General features: G+C 41.4%; 1 protein-coding gene across 1 annotated transcript in view; it reads left to right on the forward strand.

The window, feature by feature from the left end:
• FNDC3B (fibronectin type III domain containing 3B) overlaps positions 1 to 23,427 on the forward strand; it is a 209,189-nt gene that overhangs the window by 67,420 nt on the left and 118,342 nt on the right. The window lies entirely within an intron of this gene.

The raw sequence follows: 23,427 nt of genomic DNA on the forward strand, positions 1-23,427 counted from the left end.
TTGTCACGGACCAGTAAATCCTAACGGGTGCACAAAGAGGCCATCGGTGGAGCCCCTGCTCCTTCCCAGCCCCAGCTCAGGAGCTCTTTCGCTGAAAGATGCTGTGTCAAGAGAAAATTCCTCCATCATTTCAGAGCGATATAAATTCCTCACTTCACAAACAGTGGTCTCTCTCTCTCTCTCTCTCTCTCATTTGTCTTGTTCTTCTGTCCAAACACCAGGAGAATAACAGCTTCTTTTGGACTTAGGAGAGCTTGGCACGTCTTATTTCAAATTCAGAAGAGGAATGCCAGTTAGCCCTGCTCTAGATCTTCCTGACTTGCTTGTATCTTGATCTGCGTGTTTTGGGTTTTGCTGCTTCAGCGCACCTACTCTATGGGAAATGCTTGTGACTTTTGTACCTGCAGCATTTTTCCACACTGTCAGCTTTGTCAGTTTGGTGGATGTAACTGAGAGTAGCCTGATGAGTATAGAACTTCTTCCTCAACATGTCAGAGAGCGTGTTTTTAATTTTTGAGCTTTTCATCATGCTGTGGCTGAAGTTCAACAAGCAGAAATTCTTCTGATCAACTCAAATAATTAGAATGTTTGGGATTCTCGAGATGCCAAAATACAGTGTGGTGTGGGTTTTTTTTTTGATTTGGGATTTTCTTGGGTCTGTTTTTTCTAATGTGATCGTCTGCACCCATGTGATCAGTGGAGTTGCAGGTAAAAGCAGCTGGCCATGTACTACTTTTCTGAAAGATGTTGTTTCTGGACAGTCTCCAAAGCTGCCTGAAATAGCCAGTTTCACCAAAGTGAAATGGTACTTGGCGTCATCTTCCTGAATTGATGCTTTATTGAGGTACAAGATAACTTTTCAATTGTTCTCCAAAATGTGTTTTTGTCGAAGAATGAGATGACAGCAGGTCATCCATACAGTTTTCCTGCTAAGTTGCACTGCCAGTTAGCCTGCTTGAGTTTTGAAGAAATATGATCTATTTCTGACAAATGCTTTTGAGGTTTTTGGTTCTTTAAGTGTAAGACTTAAGATACTTCAAATCGTGGTTATCAGCATGCATCTTTAATGACCATAATTTAATCTTCGAAAATTTTCCTTTAGAGAATTATCTGTATCTGGTTTTTGGTTTGTCAGGGTTATCCTGTAGCTCCTGGTCAAGTAACCTGCAAGCATCCCTATCTCTGTTATCCTGTTAATGTTGGCGTTGTTGGAAGGAAAATGTCTGTAACCAAATCGCTTGCAGAAAGTGAACTGATCTGTACAGTGTAGTATCACCGAGTGTTCATGTTCTTTATTGCTACAGGGGACCTTGACAAAACCTGATGTCTTAAATGGGTAAAGGAGCTAAAGACATTTGTCTTTTGTTTCTGGAGTGGGAATAAATATCTGTCTTAAGTCACTGTATGTTCAGGCAGGGAATCCATGTATTTAGATTGAGAAAATAAAAATATTTTTTTTCTTGCATGTTCTTTTCCATATACTTACCATGTGTTACCTGTGTTGCTAGGGCTTTAAAAGCTATGAAAAATTCTTTGCTAGTGGATTCATCTTCAGACAGACATTGATTTATTGTATGTGTAGTGACTTGAATTATCTCTAATGGGTAGGTCATTAGTCTATTAAATTGTTAATGGCTCAGTCTGACGCTACTGTTGGCTCAAAAGGTTTTTTACCTTGAAGTATTCTGTTTGGTATTCACGTTCAAATAAAAACAAGGTTTGTAACTGTATTTGTGCTCCATTTTCTTAAAGCTAGCCGGAGAATTTGTAACGGCCCCCTTATTTATTCACCTACCAGTGGGTGTTTAGCCATGCGGTGCCTGGCAGGGCGAGCCCATCCTCCTGCCCCGAGGAGCCGGTTGGTTCCAGAGGAGCGGGCGAGATGGTGGCAGCTTGTCAGGGCACTGGGCTTCTACACCGACACGGCGCTTGGAGCTACAGCACTTGGCCCAAAGCTTTGTGGTGGGAGCTGTGATGGGCAACCTGCACCTGCACCCGCACTGTGCTGGGTGCTGCCCAGCTTCACAGGCTGACTGCAGCTGAGGGTGCTCTGTGGAGCTGAAGGCCATAAATCTGCCTTTTTCTTGGTCTGTACATGACGCACAGAAACAACTAAATTGGTGGTTAAGTATAAACAGACATACTGTCTGCGCATGTATGAAGTTTTGCCCCAGAGGTTCATTTGCATTTGTAAAGGTAAGAATTTGTTCATCAGGTGTTTCTATTTGTCCTTGAATGAGAGAGCCTCAAAAATACACATCCAAATAGAAGTTTTGCATATCTGTGACTTAATTTTCCTTTCCAGTTGGCTGTTTTCCCTTTCTCCTTTTTACATTTCTACGACTGCTTGAAAACTGGAGATCGTGTTGGCCTCTAAGTGTCATCTTGAAACTGATGGGTTTTTTTCAGTAAAAAATAGCACCATCAGCTTCATTTCGTTGGTGCACATGCTTTCCTATCATGTTAACTGTTGTACTGTATCTGCTGGAAGCTGAGGTTTTTGTTACCTGTAGACAAAGAGAGGCTCCTTCGAGGTGTCTGCCAGCAGCAGGACCCAGCTCTCCACCTGTGCATACAAAGGGTCTCTGTCCTCAGGTTTTTCTCTAGCTTTACAAAGTCTGAAAGCTGAGCTCTGTGGGGAAAGCCGACACAAATTCCACCTTCGGATTGCAAGTCGGGTATTTCAAAGGAGAGCAGTGGTGCACCTGCAGCCTGGTTTAAGACTTTATCATATAGTTACCATGTCGGTAGATTTGGGGCTTAGTATTTTGTGTTTGAAATGACCTCCTAAGAGGTGACATATTTGGCATAACATCACTCTCGGATGTGAAAAGGGGGTAGTAAGCAAAAACTGTAACCTCAAGCACTGAGATGTTCTGCTGACTTTCACTTAGAGTCTGTGAGCACTGATAGTAATTTATTTCCACACAGGGATTTATCAGGGGGAGGAGGGAGGAGGAGGATCATATTTTCCTTTACCTAGGGCTGAAGTTGAAGCCTGCAGTGGTGATAACTTCTCAGCCTCGTGTGTCTTTGATAAGGCCTCGGTCAGCACTAGCCTTGCTCTCAGCTTAGGCCAAATAAACGCTTGGCACGCCTTTGTGTTTTGCCGGGGGCAGTTGCCTTAATGCCATAACACATTTTGATTTACAGTGAAAAATACATATATGGCAAGGAGAAAGGATTTCTTTTGACATTCCTTGAAGCAGAAACAGCTGGGTTCAACATTTTTATTTTTTAAAAAGCATAGTGGCATCTCCCTTGATAATCAGAATTACAGCTGAGCATGAACAGCAGGGCATAGTTCTGTGCAGAGTCACTTAGTGAAGTGTTGCAACACAGATTATCTGACGTGTAACAGCTGTATTCATTACTAATAGAGCAATTTGACAAAACACCAACATGGATTTTTCCCACAATAACAGATGTGTGGAGTACACTGCCACCCCCTTCCCCAGATTGCCAGCATCTGTGCATCATGTCATGCTCCTAGGTGCGGTGTTGGCATATAGCCTGCCAGAATGGATGCATTTATTTTAACCGTATGATGAAATAGTTATGTTGTGACTAACTGGGATCCATCGGCTGGAAAATTTTAACAATTTGGAGGAAAACGTTTCTGCCTTGTTATTACTTATTACTCAATAATAATGTTTGGTGGATGCAGACGTATCTTAGCTTCCCAACACATGCGAAGCACATCTAAACTCCCTTCTTTTTTTCTTACTGTCAGCTGTTAGACAGGCAATAAAGAATTCATCGTTCACTATACCTCTCCCAGGGAACCGTGTAACTGTTGCTTAACTTGCATATGGAAAATATATACATTACAGCAAAATAATGTGAGGTTCTGCACAGTGAGAATCCATTTGCCTTCTTTCTCGCCCTCCATAAGTCAATTCGTTACTCCATGTTTAAGTTCTCAGTAGAAGCACCTGTGATTACAATAATTGGTTTACAATTAAACTAGTGTATAATAGAGGCCACCTAAGTATATTAAATAGAATGAGAAAGAATATTGCCTTGGGAAGGTCACTGGCCTTTGAAGTGAGAGGAAAAGAGGAGGGAGAGCGGCAGGAGCTGTGCGGGGAGCTGGGGGAGGCACATGTCTTCAGACACTTCAGAAATAGAGCTTTGATTTTTTTTTTTTTTTTTTTTTCTGTTATTTGTTAAAAATAACAAACAGTCCTCCTTGTTGAAATACAAGGTAGTGAATAGCAGAATGTGATTGTAGTTACTTTTTTAGAAGACAGAAAGATACTTTTCTCTGCACATCAGAGCGCAAAGACAATAATTTCATTTCCAGTGTCCGTGCAGTAATGTTTTTCTCAGCTAACACGCTGAGACTTGCTCAATTTCTTAGATTTTTTTTTTTTCTTTTTTTGGAGAGATTTCTTAGCTATTTGGTCTTCATGCCTCGGAAGCCAATAACTTCAAAACTCTGTTTTTGTATTAGCCTACCAATCATTGTCACTAAACATTTCACTGGAAGTGTGTTTTTGGGAAAGAAATGAAGAGCACAGAAGATAAGAAAGCCAAAGAATCCGAAAAATCCCATGGGTACCAGGAAACCTAAAATGAAATAAATGTGAGACAGTTTTGCTTCTGGTTCACTTGTTAGGCTGATGAATGACCAAAGACTTTCAGCATTTCATATAACTTCAGGCAGTTACTGGAGGTGACCGGAGAGGACATCCAGCCCTTGGTTCCCTCCATGATGAGAAGGGCAACCCAAAGGGTGCATTAGACAACCAGAGGCATGGACGAGGGTGCTTGGGGGCACCTCAGCAACTGAAAATTCGGGGGGAGATATCTGGATTAAGGCCTTTACAAAGGCCAGGTTTGCGTGAAGCTGGTCGAGATGCTCAGTCCTTGCCCAGCTCCTCTCGTGGGGGCTCTTTCAGTGCGAGCTGGGAGCGCTGCCTGAGCGAGCGTGTCGGGAAGGAGGTGCCGGCTTTGGGAACAGGCACTTAATTTTCTAGAGTGGTGAGGGTATAGCCATGGTACTCCATCAATTAAACACAATACAGTTAAGGTGTAAGGAACACTTGTTTCACAGACTGATAATTTTGGGTGTCCTTGGTGGCATTTCATCTAAAAAAAAAAAAAAAAAAAAATCTCCTCTTACTAGTTAATAAAATCAAGAGTGCAGAGCAGAGGAAGAACAAAGAGCTGTGTAACATGGACTTTTTGATAGCCTAGTTCTTGCTGAAACACAAAAATTCTGGTTACAAAGGCGGCAGTTTCAGGCAAACGAGGTCGGAGTTATGTTGCAACCTACAAACGATGCATGGGAAAGCGGTGGTGGGATGCTGGGGAACGCTGCGGGTAGCTGCTTCAGTGACTCCGATGAGATCAATAGGACAATACCCAGGCAAAGCTCTCAGCAGATCAAATGCGATGCCTGCTTTCATCGCAGCAGCCAAGATAGTTATCGTTAGTCAGACATGCAGTTGGCACAGGAATTCCGAAAGCCTTGTCAGAAGGGAGGGTGAAAGAAACCGTCTTTCAGCATGGTCATTTTTCCCTCACCTTGAACTTTTTCAGCAGATTTTAATAATGCAAATATTTGTTAATAAAAACCCCTGAATTGGTAATTGGCAGCAAAATTATATGAAAATATTTTTCTGGTTATTCCTGCTTGCAGGTTCTAAAATTTAAATTATTTTTTAGTGTTCAGGTTGCCAGGATAACTTGCTTCATTCCTTCAGTAATGCAGCAAAAATGTGTCCTTCAAACTTGTTAACTGAACCTAGGCTTCATAAACACAACTGGGGAGACAAAAATATGTTGTTTCAAAACAGGACAATATCAAACAAACCATTCATTTTAAAGTTAGCAGAAGAGAAGAGGGAATGTCTGCAGGTGGTCTTTCATGTTTTGGTTGAGAGACCTGTTTTCAAGAAGGAATATGAGTAAGCTGGACCAGCTGTCATACTGCAGGCAATATCCGGAATTCCCTGAGGTGCTTGGATTAACCCATTTCTGGTAGAGCTGCCCTTCTTGGCAGTGTTTGTCAGCATTTTGGATGTATAGAAAGTTTGAATGGGATGGTGCATGCAACTGGAAAGCAGCGCATCTGTGATGCTCTACCATTCTTCTGATGTCTAGCTGATGCAAATAAATGCATAACAGTCCTAATGTTAACTTACTATCCATGAGAGTCCTTGGGAGCTTGAAGACTATTTTTCTTTAAAAGCATAGCAATTCTCTTGCATACGCTTTTTCAAAATTTGTTAGGGTTTTGTCTGCTGCCTGTGTTTTGTTTCAGCCTAATAAGATTATTTAGCTTTGACATTTTAAGTGTTCTAGAAAAATGTTTTTAGAACAAATGCTAAAAAAAAGTCTGTGTTTTTAATACATACAGATAGGAACCAGAAAATTCAGATTTTACTTTATTGTTCTGCCAAACTTTATGTGCATTTCCTTTTAAAGTATAATATAAGAATTGAAACAATAACAGTTGCTTGACTTGGAGCTTAACTGGTAATGAGATTGTTTAATGACAAAATAATATTAAAAAAATAAGGAAGTTATACTGCAGCGTTTAACTCCTTTTGTTTTATTACTTCTCTCGTGTTTCCTTGTCCTAAGAATGTGGGATCCCTTAAATACATCTCTGAAATTACTTTCTTCTTTCAAGAAGTTCACTCATGTTGGTTTCTACAACTCCTTCACGTCTTCCTGAGACCATAACCTGATAGTGGATCGTGATCTGTATCTCTGATATGTAACTGTTCGAAATACAAAATGGAAGCTTCAAATGCATGTTTATGGATTCATGCAAGTAATAAAAATCAAGGCTCATGGTTTACCTTGAAGGAAAAATGCATTATGTAAAGTCCAACTTCAGAATACCAGACATTTGTGGGTTTATTTACACCTTTGATTTTTCTTTTCCTTCAGCAGCTTGTTATAACCCTAAAAAAAAAAATAAAAAAATTCATAGCTGTGTGCCAACAAATACTTTGTTAGAGACTGACCTAGACAGTTAGACCAATAGAGTAGAAAATGAACTTGTTGGCAACGCTCCTCAGTTTCTCCTCTTCTCGGTTTAAAATTCCTTGCGTTTTGTACTGGAAAGATGGAAAAAAGAATATAGCAACATTTGTAATGTTTTGTGTGCAGTGTGTGGGGAGTGGATGAGCATGCTACAAGATCAGTTGCACATGTTCAAGAGACAACATATAAAATCTCTTTTTTCCCTATACTAAACCAGTCAGTGTAACAGACCTGCAAGAGGTCGTGGGGTGAGAGCTCCGTTTTCCCTGTAACAGCTGATAGTGGAGGGAAATGGATGTTGTGTTAAGATGCTTCGTAATACCTTTTCTTGCCTAAGACATTTTTCTATTATATGGTTTCATGTATATAGTCTGCATGCATGTGCATATATTAGCATATTATATATTAGGTTAATGAAGATGTCAATGGCGAAGACCCTAGTCACAGTGTCTAAGAAACATCACTTGTTTGCTTAGAGTTGTACCAAGTGGTTTTGATGCCTGCAGGGATTCACTCCCCTGCTGAAGAGGGAAGTATTGAAGAGGGAAGTTTCTGGTATACTTTATTTGTGGAAGTAAAAGATTTACAAACCTTATTTGTGTATTAAACCCTTTTATCTTCAGAAATCCATTTAGCTGAATGAGAAGTTGCTAGATTCATGTGCAAACTGTTTGAGGGATAATAAATAGTAATGTTCAGCCTTTTATAATTTAAAAAAAATTTAGAAATAGTACTAAAAGTTTTAATTGTTTCTTCTCTACCTCCTTTGTGTATTAATACTGTTAATTTTTAATCTTCAAATCTGCTTTCAGCCTCAAGCTGTTCTCTGAGTTTTGTGACAGCACTATATAGAATTCTGTTCTTGCTTCCCAATCTCTTTGGCCAGGTAATGAGAATTAAGGGTATCTGCTCTTCCTCTGTGTGATCGCTGTGGAGGTTGTTTGTAAAATTCTTAGAAACTTATTTATGTCTACTTAGGATGACTCCAAAAATAGTGGGCACATCCCGTCTGCATGCTTACGTACCCATTTGCATGACTCTGTGGTGCCAGTGTAGGAGATGGTGCACACTGCTTGAAATTGGTCTTGCAGTTCACCTTCTGTGAGCCCATGAAGTCAAACAAAAAAATGTGTCTTAACTGCACCTGTTTCAGTGGGTGTATTATCTTGAATGACATATTGCGAAGGTATCTTAGCAGGCTGGTTCACATTACCTGAAATTCAAGCTGATTATTAGATACTGCAAGACAAGTCAGGTGAAAGTATAATTTTAGCTGCTGCTGTAACAGTGTGTAACCCAGAAACACTATCTGAAATCACAACGTTCATGGTTTTCCATGTTGCCTTTGTTCAGCATGTAGCATCGTTTCTATAGCTTTTCTTTATCTCGCTGTGGTTTTGAGTTTGAGACAGTGCTTTTAATTTTCTCACTCTGCACACAGTATGAAATATGTATATAATTACAATACCTGATGAGTGTGTATGTGTGTATGCGCAGCACGTATTCAGAATGTCATGAAAATATTACACCATGATAACTAATACAAAAGAGAGCTTGAACACCTATTGAACTCTTAAGACTTCAGATTTTTCTCTTCCATTAAACACTACTTCCTGTAAGTAATAACGTATAAAATACGGTGCATTATGCCTTAGAAGACCTTGTGTATGTTTATGGGTCATTTTTTTTCCACCTAGTAGACCAGTAAACCTCCCTTGCAAACACTGTGTACCAAATGCAAACTGGGACCGGCTTGGCTATTTCCATCGCTCCCCAGTTGGCGATCACACCCCCCTTGCCTGCTGCAGCTGGGGATACGGGGCACAGTAGGCTGTGCTGGTCGTCTGCAGGTCCGCAGTCATCTCTGGGTGGCTGAACTGTGCTGAAAAAGGCCAAAATAAGAATCTCCACCCTTAACTGAAGAGAGAATGGATGAAAATCAGCAGTTTCTCATTCTCCACGAGACCATCAAAATATTGTAGGTGTTCGAGAGCTTCACTTGTGCTCAGAGCAGCCCCCCTCCCTTGGGTTCTCGATTATAACTTTCTCTGTGTCTTGCAGTGATACCACCTTCCTCCTGCTTGGGAGCAGTTCTGTAATGGTTGAGTCAACTTTATTCAAGATATTTGGTGAAATAGGTGCTGCCAGTGGATGGTCAGAGATAATGCTCCGCCATAGCAAAAAAGTGAATGTCAGAGAAATTGCTGCTCATTTTTGTTTCCAGATGGGTCGCTGGTCGCAGTGGAAAACAAGACACGTGCAGTCTTTCCCCATAATTAATAGCAAATGTGAGAATTAATGCACATTCAAGCTTTTATTAATAGAGGAGACCTTTCCACTTAATGTTCTCTATTATTTTGCTGTGAAATGGAATCTGTTGAATTCTAAGCCTTTCAGGCCATCCATATTTCATAACGTTATCTGCAAAACGGCCACATACCATTATTCTTGCAGGGCGTTTTAGACAACCCTAATTGGGAGTTCAGTTACTGTTGCCCTAATGACAAAATGATGGTGCTCAAGCATCTGAGGAATTCTAAACATGGACTGGGGACGGTTCCTAGGAACTACGTACTCTTGATATGACTTTTTGTGACAACAGAAATTCCCTGGATATCTACATAACTGTCATAAATATTTGCATAAAATCTCTACTGAAATCTGAAATTACCAAGCTTTGATTTTTTTAAAATAAATGCAGAAATACCCTTTTATTTACAAAAGAGACAAGGTGGTTGATAAATGTTTTGCAGAGCTACAGAAGGGCATTGGAATGAGACTGCTGAATATTTAATTTGTTTAATGTACACTTGTCACCGTTAATAGCTTTGACACAACTAAAAGCTTTGCTCATTCAAAAGGGAGCAATTAATAAACAAGATTAATTTTTAAATACCAGAAGAAAAGCATTTAGTTATTTTTAAAAATGTGTGTATATGTATGTGCAGAAGTAAATGGTTGTGTCCTGAAAAAGTGTTTGCATACTTACTCCCATTTTTACAAAGTAACAGTAATTCAATATAAATAGAATTTAGGGGAATAATTTAGCTTTAAATAATTTCCCTGTGTGAAAATACAGTTCATGCATTCTTCGATACCACTTGTAGCAAGAGTATTGCTTAGGAGGAGTAGATTGAAAATTCAGCTGGTTGTTTGGGGTGGGTTTTTTCTATCTGAAAAAAAAAGCATCATCAGTTCTAACTGCTTTCTGTGGGTAGCTCTTCTGATGATTTTTTTTTTTTTTTGTTAAATTCTCTCTTCCATCTCCTCCCCTCCCCCCCTCCCCTCCCCCCCAAAAAAAGCCGTGCTCAGGGGCTGGTGGCAAGATGGAGACAGCCTGCATCCCTGCCGTAAAGCTGCATCTGGTGGATTTTCAGCCCTTCTGTTTTGCCCGTTGCAGTCAGCTTTATCATAGAGATGACTCCACCATCTAACAGCTTCCACGGCTCCTGTGATTTGCCTGTCTTCTTGTATCATGCTTTGCCAGCTTGCTTTGGAAATGTGCCTGCTGCTTCATGTACAAGATGATTGCAAATCATTCCCTCCTATGTCTCAGTAAAAACCAGGAAACTAACTGAAGTGTTTTACAAGAACATGAGTATTTTTCACATGCAACAAATATTCTTGCTGAGCAAAGTAACTATCATTTATATGGCTCCCCTACTTGGAATAGAGATGTACGTAGATAGCCCTGAGTAGTGCCAACCCAGTATAGGCAATTGTTGGTAACTTCAGATGTTTTTATGATGTATCGTTAAAAGAAATAGTGTTACCTGTGAAAACAGTACTCTGATGAAGCTTTTGGTTAACCCCAAAATATTATCATCTTGTGCTAGCCATAGACACAAACCAGGATCATCTTGAACTCGTAGAGAAAGTGCTGATCAAAGATGATTTCCAAATTTGTTCCTGAGCTGCGCTCGTATCCTGACACTTGAGAACGGGTTTGGTTTGTCAGTGTGGCTGGAAGTCTGAATGCCTCGTTTATTTAGTAACCGCTGACCTATTTAACATTCATAACACTCAAATGAAGCATATGCATGCCTCTTCTTCTGTATTAACCTGTGTGTGCATGTAGTACCTCATACCACTGGGACTGTAACGTTTTCTTTTGAGTAGAAGATGCCCCCCATCCAGTCAACACAGTTATTAAATTTTGGAGTTTGAGTTTTTTGAAGCCTGGAATCACCTAGAGCACGTCTTCATCCAGAGTTATAGTCCTCACAGTGTTATCATAGAAGTAAATTTTGAGAAAATTAAGTTGAGGATAATCAATGCATTATTCTACTGGGATGAACTTGCATTGCTTGTGTTGGAAATAGTCCCAAGCATTACAAAACTTGGGTATAGAAAAATACATCTTTATGTACAGGAGTAATTGAAGAGATGTTATTTGGATCCATCTCAAGGTGGTTGGTTTTACAGGTACTTGTTAATGCCAAATTCTTAAACTCTCTGGTTTTTCTTAGTCCAGTCTCTACTCCATCTTGTCAAATCTGCTTTTTCTTGTAGTACAGATTGTCAGACTCGTTGATTGATGCAGTTGTTGAGGACCTCCATAAGCAGCGAACTATTTCCGAGGAACGAGAAATAGTTGTGTGAAGCTGACAGAGAAAATCCTCTTCTTTTAGGGGGTTGCAGAAATGAAAGAATAAACCCCTTAAACAAAGGTTCACTGGTAAGCCTTAGCCAAGGCCCGCTCCCCCCCAGCCTTGCGGGCTGGTTTCTCTGCCGGCTGCCCCGTTGAGCGCTGCCAGGGATGCTCGGGCCGGGAAGGGTGGACGCGGCCGAAGCTTTCAGCCTGGCCGGGCAGCACGTCCTGCTGCTGTTGTGCTGCTGCCGCTGCCTGCAAACGGTTTCTGGTTATCATCTGTTGTTTGTTAAGAGCTTTTTCATAATTTGGACCCTGTTCGTTATTGAAAATAAAGACATCTGGTGTATTTTCAAATTAGTGCGTAGCAAAATACGGCCTGTAAGATTAGTTTTGATAATTTTATAATGCTAATTCCTTCAGCATCAATGGAGTTGTGCCTGATTTACTCCACCATGGTCAGTCCCCAGATGGTAGAGCATGGTTCCCTAAAGACCTGAAATTATCTGATTATAATGATTTTAAAGCTGATCATGAGTAGCAGTGGTACAAAGTCTCCAGCTATACTGTTGAGAGCTTAAAAAGATCTTTCTTAATAGGCTTTCTTAAGAGCAGTCTTAAAATTTAATAAAGCAAAAACAATTTCAGTGTTCAAAGATGAATGCAGGCTGGGTAATTTTTATCCAGTGGACTTCATTAAATAATGGTGCGCTGTTTGATCATATTAAGTGACCTGTCAGGTTTAGGAGCTCTTGTTAATGACATTGAGTATTTAAAAGCAACACTTTCAAGAGAAAAGCTGCTCTGCCCTCAGTGTTGCCTACGATGGAGGAAAACTAATAGGTAGCAGGAGTAAGCTTCCAAAAATGAAACGTCTCAAAAATTCTTACAAGGCTTTGCTTGGTACTCTCATGCATTTCTATGTTGATTTTTTTTTTTTTTTTGGTATAAATAATTCACACACTATTAGTAAGTGTTGAAACAAATTGTGGCAGAAGATATTTCCAGGTGTTTTCTACCTGATATTCTTTGCATTCTTTTCACGCTTGGTGGATTAATGAGAAATGGGCTGCCATGAAGTAATTAGCAGACCACAACTCATGTAACAGACATAAGTAGAAATCTTGTATTATGTAAACTTTCTGGATATACTGTGATGCATTTTGTACTGTTTAGAAGTCTATGTTTTTTAACTTCGGTATTTTTTAAGAAGCCTTTATAGATAGTGTTCCAAGGCTTATGTTCAGCATTAAAACTAAAATAGAGCAGGTTGCTCAGGGACTTCTCCAGGTGAGTCTTGAACATCTCCAAGGATGGAGATTCTGCAACCTCTTCGGGCAACCTGTTCTAGCATTTGATCACCCCCATGGTGTATTTTAATAAAAAGAAAAGAAAAGAAAAAAGAAAAGGAGAAAAAAAGTTTCCTTGTTAAATCTGACTGAAATTTTCCATGTTCCAATTTGTGTCTGTTGCCTCCCATCATATTGCTGTGCACATCTGAAAAGAGTCTGGCTCCGTCTACTCTGTATCCCCAATATTCTCTGTAGTAATGTTTTTTCCTTTAGTTATAAAGGCTATTTTATACATCTGGACAAAGGCGCAGTTTGTAGTTAAACCCTGCGCTTGGTTTCCTTGAAGACCTTTCTGAAGGTATACGTCCCATATTTCCTAGCTTGATGCTTTGGAGGGAGTTGGAGTGTGGGTGGTTTTCCATTCCAGCTACAGCTGATCTACTTCTGTCTATAAATTCCATTCAGTAATATTTTTAAGTGCTTTCCACCTAGCTGCACTGTCCATTTTGTGTTCTCAAACTCTTAATTTGGCAAGTCAAACTCAGACATCTATCCAGAATTGTCTGCCAGCTTGCAGATGAAATTAAGGTGTAATGATCTAGCAGCAGCTCTTGCTTCATGCTGCTGAGGCACCTTCCCAGGGCATTGCTGAGTCCTTTTGATGAGCAAGTTGCGTTTGGTAAGTAGTGGCTTCTTGGGGTCCTCCTGCCCTGCGGAGACTGGTACTCTTTGCAACTACAATGGGAAGAAAGTTTCCAAAGCTTCACCAAACATCACATGCTTTTCAAGAGAAGGTACAGTTCTTTTAATCAACCTGAGCGGATTTATGGTTTACATCTCAAAGATGTAGACCTAGGGGTGCAGTTCAGACTTGTGGGCCACTTGCCTTCCCAGGGCTTGTTCACATCTTGCAGAGGAGGAAGTTTCTCTGTGTGTACAAAACCTGGCTTGTTGATGCAACTTTGCTTTGAGGTCTAGGTTACGGGTAGAAAACTGCATGTAAAAAGCATGGCCTTGTTCTCTGCTCTTTGGAGACGATCTAGTTCTGCACATTGGCATGTGTGAAGTGTGTGTGACTTCATGCACGCAGCTTGACGGCACTGGGATGGAGAAACCAAACTTGGATGAGTGCTTCAGTGCCAATGTGCAAAGGGACCACTTGGACTTCCCGATCTAATGCTGTATTTCTGTCGCATTGTATTTTTAAGCCACAAACAGCATGTGTAACTCCATACTTGCAAGATACTATGTGTGCCCTTGTAAGTCGCTGAGGATTCTAAAGTCTGAGAATTACATGTGTTAAGCATCTTGCTGGATCAGACTAATTGTATGTATTTATGTGAGTAGATTGACAGGTTCAGTTAGCATGTTAAAAATAATGAGGCTCCCTCAATTTATTCAGCAGGAAACTTGATATTTTGTTTCAAAAGAAGGGCAATGATTCTGTTTAAAAAAGCAATGTGATGGCGTGTTATTACTTGTGGGTATGTTTTTATAAGTCTGAGCTGTGGAACTTGCAACAGCTTTCTTTAGATCACTTACCTTCTAGTGCCTGAATAAAGGATGCATATATGCTGTCTTGGGTGCTGTATTGGAATTCCCCCAAATAAATTTAATCTAGTAATTTCAAACAATTTATGGTATCTTTCCTGCTTTGAATGTTGTTTTCCTATTGTTCATTGTTAAACAGCTCCTGCCTTTAAACCCAGAGCCTGTTTCATCTCAGTGGCAGATGGTCACCTATATATGCCTGGACCACACATCATTTGGTGGCAGTATTCCTATGGTAAAGAACATGGTTTCCTCCTCTACCTTCTCTCTTCTTTTGGGGAGTATTATATATTTTGAGTTTCTGGGTGGTTTTTGAAGGCTGTTGTTTTGGAGATGGGGAAGAAGATAATTGATCCTAGCATGTCCTTTTTAGTCAGGCACACGGTTTCTGGTCTCATGGTATATTTTCAAAGATGAGGAACAAGCAGTGTTGAATCCTATATTATAAATAAGGCTTCAGGTCTAATAACTTGGCATCTCCAGGGCCAAAAATGATCACTTGGTGCTGCCAGATGTCTCTTCTTTCATGTGCAAAGCCTCTTTCTTAGTTATAAAGTGCAGTAGCTCCTCGGTGCAGAAGACAGGTAATTTAGGTGTTTGCATATGTATCTAAATGTCTGCATTTGCTCTAGAGTAAATTCTTAGTGTTCAGTGTTCAGGTGTGTTAATCTAGGCTCAATGCCTAGCATAACTTCACATTTGAAGAAGAGGTGAGTAAAATGGGATGGAAAAAGATAGCAGGAAGAGAGGAACTAGGTAACCTTGCCTGTGAGACAGGCTATTCATATAGAATAATTTGAATTTTTTTTCCCTCACCTTTCCCCTATTTCTATGTAGTAGTCGGATGATAAAGGGCTTTTCCCAGAGTTATTTTCTGTTTGAGTTTAATGTCAGTATGGAGATTAAAGATGTTTGTTTTCCGTTGGCTTAGTAAGTCTAAATCTAGCCTTTGAAGTCAGGTCATTTGAGATTCTTCAGATGAAAAATCAGCTCTTTATTTGGTAATCTACCCAACACCCTCAGATTTCAACCTTAAATAAAATGCTGCCTCTGCTACAAATGATGTCAGTATTGCCTGAGGTTTGTTTAAGCAGAAAGCTGAAGTCAGCTTGAACAAAACTTGGCAAAAGTGGGATGTTTTATTCATGTGGATGGTTTGAATAATGTCCCAGAGTTTCCGTGGTATAATTTTGTTGCACTTTATGTTTAAAGAGACCCCCATCCCCCTCATTTAGAGAGAGCGCTTTAGTTGGGCTTCATTTTTAGGCTTACAGCGAGTGGTGTATTATTGCAGTGTAAATATAGACTTTTTCCATGCATACAAGCTCTCCTAACGTTTATGAAGCTCTGCTGAGGGGTGGAGGGCTGTACCTGAGAGACGCAGTGCTGCCAGCAAGAAACCTTGGAAATTGGGAGGCAAATGGAAAAAATCCCATGAGTTTCAGGATTCCCACTTACCATTTCCCTCCTGCTCCTCCTTACTCTGCACAATGCCTTTTGAAGCTTCAGAGAGGGAATTTACGCCTCTTCATTGAAAGAGTGTGCAAAAGAGCTCATTAGAAGGTGCCTCAAACTGTGTGTGCGTGCTATTGAGTCCTCTCTGCTTCTTCTAGGTCTTTGTTTCCCCTCCCCAATCTCGCCTCCTCCTCCTCCTCCTCTCTTGTGGAGCATTGCCTCCGTCCCCTCTTCAGGTCCTTCCAGTCCGTTTTCCCGGTGTATGTCCATCCCACTCGCAGAGAGGCTGTATCTCACTCAACCCAAGCAGGGTGGCAGCGGGGGGAAATGTTAACCATTTCTGAGCTTGAGGGCTTTGTACTTCTCACAGCTCAATTCTCCAGAGACTGTGTGTGCTGAACGTACTCCAGTTGAAGACTGCGAAAGGCAAGTGGACTTTGCTGTTTATGGTTGATGGAAGCCAACACCGGGCTATGACTTGGAAGCGGGAGCAGAGGTCTGATTTAATGCTGCCCAGATAGAATGGAGGAGGAAATCTAGAGATTCAGAATCTCAGAGATTTCAAAGGATAATTTTGGTTAATTAATCTGATACCGCGTGATGCTGGCCATAGGACCAAGTGTCATTGTGTCAAGCCTGGTTCTTGATCTGGGGTATATCACAGTACAAAACTTCTCCTGGTTTTAATCTCCCCTTCTCAAATCCCAACAACAGACAAACCACAAAACCAAGAACCGCCTTCCTCCAGCCCAGCTACTAAATGTGCTGGGGACAAGCATCAGACTTGGCACAGGAGGTGGGAGTAAGGTGAGGCAAGGACTATACCCATTCAACTTTGTAGCATAACCTAGTGTGTTCAAATAGGGCTTTTCTCGTGTAATTTTGAGGTTTTGGTTTTCTTACTGAATCTGCCACTATATGAGTCTATTTGAAGTAGGATGTTTGATTATGTATGTAGAAGTTGCAGGTCTCTCTGTTAGGGTTTTGTTAATGAATTCCGCAAGTGCAAAATAGCAATAGTTAAGATGGAGCATATGTCGAGCAGAGAAAGCTAATTACTTCCACTGATTGCTTGGAGGCCTGGTGCCGTATGTCAGAGTCTCTTTGTATTAGAGAGACTTCTCAGCTCCCTGCGGCAGGAGCTGACGTTACAACCACAGATGGGGATGGAGCCCTGGCTCGTTCCTGCAGGGATGCAGCGCGGAGGAGCCGAGGGAAGGGGGTGCAGTCCTCGTGCCTTCGCCCCAGCCGGCGTGGGCGCTCCTGCCCCCGCTGACGGGCGGCTGGCGAGGGTGGGCGAACGCCTCCGAGCTCGATGGCAAAGCAGATGTGCCCGGGGGGGAGAGGCAGAAGCTCTGCGTACCTCTTCGGGTCTAGGGAAGGCTCCCACCACGGGCTGATGACGCTGTATAGAAGCTGCAGCTTGCTGTTGCTTTGGCCGAGAGCAATATTTTTATTTTTAATATCCACTGGTAGCTTGCAGTAACACTAGTACTTTCCAGTCTGTTTGTCGCTTGGTGATTTTTATTTGTTGCTTCAGAAACATTCAAAAAGCCATAGCATTTGGAACCAGATAAGTATCCAAAGACAAATACGTAATATTGTCCAAAAGTTTACGCTACTAAAGATACACTTAAATATAATTCTGTGGTATTTCCTCCCTGTTTTTCAGCTTTTGAATATTTTTCAGGATCCAAACCTAATGCTGAGTGGAGGGAGACAGCTTTTTTTTTTTTTTTTTTTTTTTGTTTTTTGTAAAGCCTATTGAATTGTAAGCACGGCACAAAGAGGTGTTTGTTCTGGAGCCCTAACCTGATGGGTTGCGAGAGCCCTCGACAAGGGCCCGCAGTGCTCCTTGCCGCGGAGTCGCAGGAATGCGGGTGTTTGCGGAGGGGATGGCTGGGCTCACTGTCCAAACAGATCTCTGCTTGCCAACTGGGAACATATTGCAGTCTCTGTGAGGCACTCCATCACGGCTTGAATAGCTCCTCTTGTGCTCGGGCTTTCTGAATGCGAGAGAGAGAGAGAGAGAGAGAAATATTCCTTTCAGCCTTCTGCAATGTCAAAAAACCTTTAGTGACTGTATGAGAGCATTGCCTTAATGCAGGGGTTCAGAAAGGGAAGGAAGTTAAGAAGAAGGGATGTGATTTTTACAATTTGTTGCTATATTTGTAGATTTAAACTTTTTTTCACAATAAAATGTTGCTGTATCTACTTCTTGAAAAAAAGGTACTGTAAATGCTCATTTTGAACATAGCACTCAGTTTATTTTGAAAAAATGTTTGCTGTCACTAACGAGTTTATTGTATCTCTTTTCTAAGAGACTAAAATACTGCCTGTAAAATAATTCTTTTCATCTTCTAGGTCTTCAGTTGGAGTTTGTAAACATACTTCTGTATTGGAAAATTACCATAGTGATGCCTGATTCTACAGCAGCATTTGCATTAACTGCTCCATTACCTGTTTGGGCTCATATGATGATGGATGATTTTATACAAGCTTAACTCTATGCATCTGATATTCAGTTATATAGTATAGGTAACTTGATATCATTTTGGTGAATCAATCTGAAAATTGTAATATGTAGTATAATAACTTGAGGCTCTTTGCAGCACAAGTATAATTTCATCCTTGTTCCCTTCCCCAAGAAACATTCTCCCATTCCCTAACTATATTTATATCTAACTTAAAGGAATTATAATCCATGTTTATTTAAGTTCATTGCTCATCTATTTCTGTTTTCAGAATGCTTCACAAGCAATTTTGCAATTCCAATGATAGAGAGCTTTTTACTTGGAAGGAAAAGCCGATGTGAAGAGTGCGAGTTGCTGGGAATAAAAAATGCATTTTCAAACCGAATGAAGAATGTTGGACTTGCTGAGTTCTGCTTAGGACTTTACAGTGTGCACATATTATCTAAGAAATAACAAGAATGTGTTTGTTCCTCGACTTTTGTGTGCAGGAGAGGGAGGAATGGCTACACTGCTGTCACTGTTTCTATAGTGACAGCTCATTCTCAAAGCGGTATTGTCATGAACTATAGTCAATCATTTATAGAGAGAAAACTTAAAAGAAAAAATTAACCACATCTGAGTGTTTATAAGCTCTTCACAGTGTATTTTAAATTGTATGTGGAAGTTAACTCACTCTCTGATGTTTGCGTAGCTTACTATACTGTAAGATGCTGATAAAGTATCCTGACGTGGTGCGCAGTTCTATGAAATGCCTGTAAATGGCCCTGGTTAATGGACTCAGTATTGGGGTATAAAATATCCATAGGTGCATGATGTTAAGCAACTTCTATTTATTTTAAAGTGGGAAAAATGAAATCACAATAGCAATTTTTACCAGATGATCCCTCATCTTTCGTCATAAATGTCTGGATAATCAGAAGCCCAATTTTAAAGTACGGCAGCCTATACAGAACTGTTTAGTTACGGTCACATCCCACCAAAACCTCGCTTGGACCTGGACTTTGTAGGAAAAATGGTCTAAGCTGGAAACCTAAGCGTGCAAGTTTATGAATTATCCCCGTGTATCTTGTACCACCAGCTAATACAGTCAGACTTGTGGACTCCAGCTGTGGCTTCTGCCTTGCCCTGCAGTAGTGACAGCTATAAAGAAAGTAATGCCACATATTGTGCAAAGCTGTGGGTTTCTCCATTTGACGTTTCAGAATGTAATATATTTTTTTTCGGATGACTTGTAGCCAGGGGCAGCGCAGCCCAAACTAACGTCCAGAAGGCAACGGGTTCCTATCAGCTGCTCTAATAGGTGCAAGAAGATGCTGGAAAGTGTCTTCAGCTTGTCAGGTCTTTTAAATCCCTGGTAGCCAGCGGGAGAGCTGGCATGGCGGGTAGCGAGTGTCGCTTCAAAGTCTGCCTATGTGTCATCAGAGTTTTCCTGTGAAATACTTTGATTCTGGCAAACTTGTGTTTTCTATAGGAAAACCTTTGTTGGAAAACTTTCAACTTGCTTGAAAATCGCTGCTTACAGATTTGGCATGGTGATATCCTTTGTTTTGGATGAATGTTAGAAAAGTGAAAATTTTGCTGTAGAGGTTTTTCTAAACGGATGATCATAGGGCATTTTACATCCTCCAGAATTTCACTTAGGTATGGCTAGATTATTATCACAGAGGATAGATGAAAATCTTTTATGACCGCAAATTTATGGGTTAAAATTTCACTGTTCTTAATTTTTCAGAACTATTTATTTTATATCACGCATGCCCGTGTAAGTGTATACAAGTACATATATATCTGTGCACAGACATACAGAAATGAGAGAGAGAGTGAGAGAGAGAGAGAGAGAGAAAGGAGGTAAATCCTTAAAACATGTGGTATGGAACAATATTTTTGTTACGCTGACACAGCAAAGTTTTTAGAAAAGATAATTTCCTTAATAAAAACTATATTGATTTAATGTAACTCAGATGCAGGGGGAAATGCAGTGACAAACCGTATTTTTCAGAGAATTCTTTGTTAAGTTGTTTTCTTTTGTCGTGGCTCTGGATTGTTATGAGAATTATTGAATCTTAGGTATTGAGGGAAAGTGATTTAGTGGTTAGAGAGCTGAGCATCACTACAATGTCTTTTCCTGATTCTTTCTCGTGCTGCTGATGTGTCAGTATCTGATAGTTTCTATTCTTTGTTGTGCTCTCTAATAGCAGGGGGTATTACAGCTTACAAGATAATGTATGGCAAGGTTTAGAGGTTCTTTAATGCTGTTATGTGCAAGATGTAATTTTTGATGCTAAGCTTTCTCCTGGCAAATAAATGAGGTGGCTGTAATTCTGTCATCCTAGGCTGTTCCGCTAGCTTATGTCTGGGGTTCAACATAAAATATTTAACGTTGCATGTTCAGTTTCTCTGGCTAAAAATAACGGCAAGAGGTGTTGTTGCCTACAAATCAAAGGTGAACTCTCCTTCCAAGGCTGGACATAAAATTCAGAGATCAGGAGTGTGATGCAGAAAGTACACAACATGAACTTCAGTGGCTGCCTGGTTTTTCAGTAAAAGGGAAAGGAAGTGAGGAGCTCACGGTCAAAACTTTAATTCTTTGTTTTTGAAAAACTCACTGCATTAGGTCTTCAGGGATGCTGCAGATAAAGACAAGAAACTTATCAAAGACAGATATGCCTGTCTTTGATAAAGCATGAAACCCTTTTCTAGGTCTGAAATAAAAGCAGCAGTCTTAGAAGTGAGAAGGAAATTGAGTAAAACTGCTCAGAGTTTAACATAATGAAGTTAATCTATTAAACACCCTGAGCAAGTAAAGTGGCTAGTGCATGAGGTATGTTTCTCCAGGATGCTTTTTTTCTGATATTTCCAAAACAGTTGTTGAGCATCATTGCAATCTTAACATTAGAAAGGCTTGCGGTAAATAATACAGTCTTTAACCAGAAAGGTTGAGTTAAAATTTCTGTAGAATTCCAAGGAAAATGTGTTATTTTTTTCAATATTCTCCAGTGATATTAATTCCTCTAGATTATTTGCTTTTTAGCCAGAACCTATGATGCATGAAAATTTCAGTAACTTCTTGATGGGTAACTTCATGAGCAAAAACAGTTGAGTCATGAGCCTCAGGCCCATGAGAATAGATCTGAAGCCAGAGTAATGCAGTGTTACAGAAGCAGGGCTTTCTTCAAGTGGTGGAGATTCTGAGTCACCAGGACAAATTGTTTTCATTATTTTTTTCTTTTTTAATTGTGTGCTGGAAGGGCTAATGTACAAACTCCTATGACCCAGTGAGTTGTTTTGCTCATTGTTAGACAAATATTCTTGGATGTGCAGCAATACTGACTCCAGGTATTGCTGTCCCTTCATTGCCACTGCTGTTGTTGGCAGTGCTGCCTGACTGATGGGATCATTGAAATGGTTTAGAAATAAAAAAGATGCACTGTTCCCTGCTTGATCTCCTATGCAGTTTGGTTTGGAGCAGCTTGAAGGGGTGGGGAGGGGGTTCGAGTGGAGGAACAACCCGTGCTGTGGCTCTACCGAAAGCAGCATCAGCCTGCCCGTGGTGTGAGAGTATAGACCTGACAGTCAGGTGCATCTTACTTGTTTTAGTTTGTCGTCCTTTTATCCATTCACTAAGCTGAAGGAGCTTCCCAGGGATGGCTTGAGTGGAAGTGAGGAGAAAGAAAAGGAAGAACACGCCTGTGAATCTTTCTTCTTTTGATAGAGAAACACTTTGGTTGTGGGTGCAACACACAAGTTGCACGGTTGTATCTGCTTGCAGTTTTGGGGGTGTAGAAATGCCACTCGAGAGATTCTGAGCAGAAAAAATGGTTTCTACCTTAGAACATGAGTGTTTGATAGTTGTTTAGGTACAGAAATGCTAGGAAGAGTGATTTTCTTTATTTTTTTTTAAATGCTCAATAATTTAAATGAAAGAAGGTGGGTGAGATGTGTGTTTTAATCAGTCAGATTAAGTCAAGGCTGCTGTGCTCCCTGCACACACAGCGTCTGCCCTGCCTGTCTGGGTACACACAGTCTTTGCCCTTCTGGACACATGCACTCCTGCAGCCACAGGGACCAAAGTTGTGACTCAGAATTTTACCTTTTGAAAATCTTACATATTTTTTTTAAATAATGCCCCATATGTATTTTCTCAGCTGCCACTTCCCCTCCCTCCCCTGGCTTTGTAAGGAGAAATGCTGTAACGCTGAATTTGGATCCTTCACTTCCTTCGCTAACTGAGATGTTAGATCCCAACAATAGAGCTGTAGTATGAAGAAATTAAAATAATTCAGTAGGTAGTTTTTTTCAACTGAAGGCCGTTGAGAGGAAATCGAGAGCATTCCTTGAATAGTCTCAAAGTGGCTAAATCCCTTCTCTCCGCACCCCGCTCGCTTTTTGCAAATTCCAGACCCTGCGGGTGGAGTTGTCATGGTGGGCTCCGTTGTGCCGGCTAATCCCTCTGGGAACCTCCTCGGCCATGGGACGAGCCTGGCCCCGGCCATGGGACGAGCCTGGCCCCGGCCATGGGACGATTCCGGCCCCGGCCATGGGACGATTCCGGCCCCGGACATGGGACGATTTTGGCCCCGGCCATGGGACGATTTTGGCCCCGGCCATGGGACGATTCCGGCCCCGGCCATGGGACGAGCCTGGCCCCGGCCATGGGACGAGTCCGGCCCCGGCCATGGGATGAGTCCGGCCCCGGCCATGGGACGAGTCCGGCCCCGGCCATGGGACGATTCCAGCCCCGGCCATGGGACGATTCCGGCCCCGGCCATGGGACGATTTTGGCCCCGGCCATGGGACGAGCCTGGCCCCGGCCATGGGATGATTCCGGCCCCGGCCATGGGACGAGCCTGGCCCCGGCCATGGGACGATTTTGGCCCCGGCCATGGGACGAGCCTGGCCCCGGCCATGGGATGATTCCGGCCCCGGCCATGGGACGATTTTGGCCCCGGCCATGGGACGAGTCTGGCCCCGGCCATGGGACGAGTCCGGCCCCGGCCATGGGACGATGATTCCAGCACAACTGCACCCACGAAGCCTCCGGGGCGGAGGCGGCCGCGCCAGC

The sequence above is a fragment of the Tyto alba genome, unplaced genomic scaffold (assembly GCF_018691265.1).
Source record: "Tyto alba isolate M040663 unplaced genomic scaffold, T.alba_DEE_v4.0 Super-Scaffold_10, whole genome shotgun sequence".
Classification (NCBI taxonomy): Eukaryota; Metazoa; Chordata; class Aves; order Strigiformes; family Tytonidae; genus Tyto; species Tyto alba.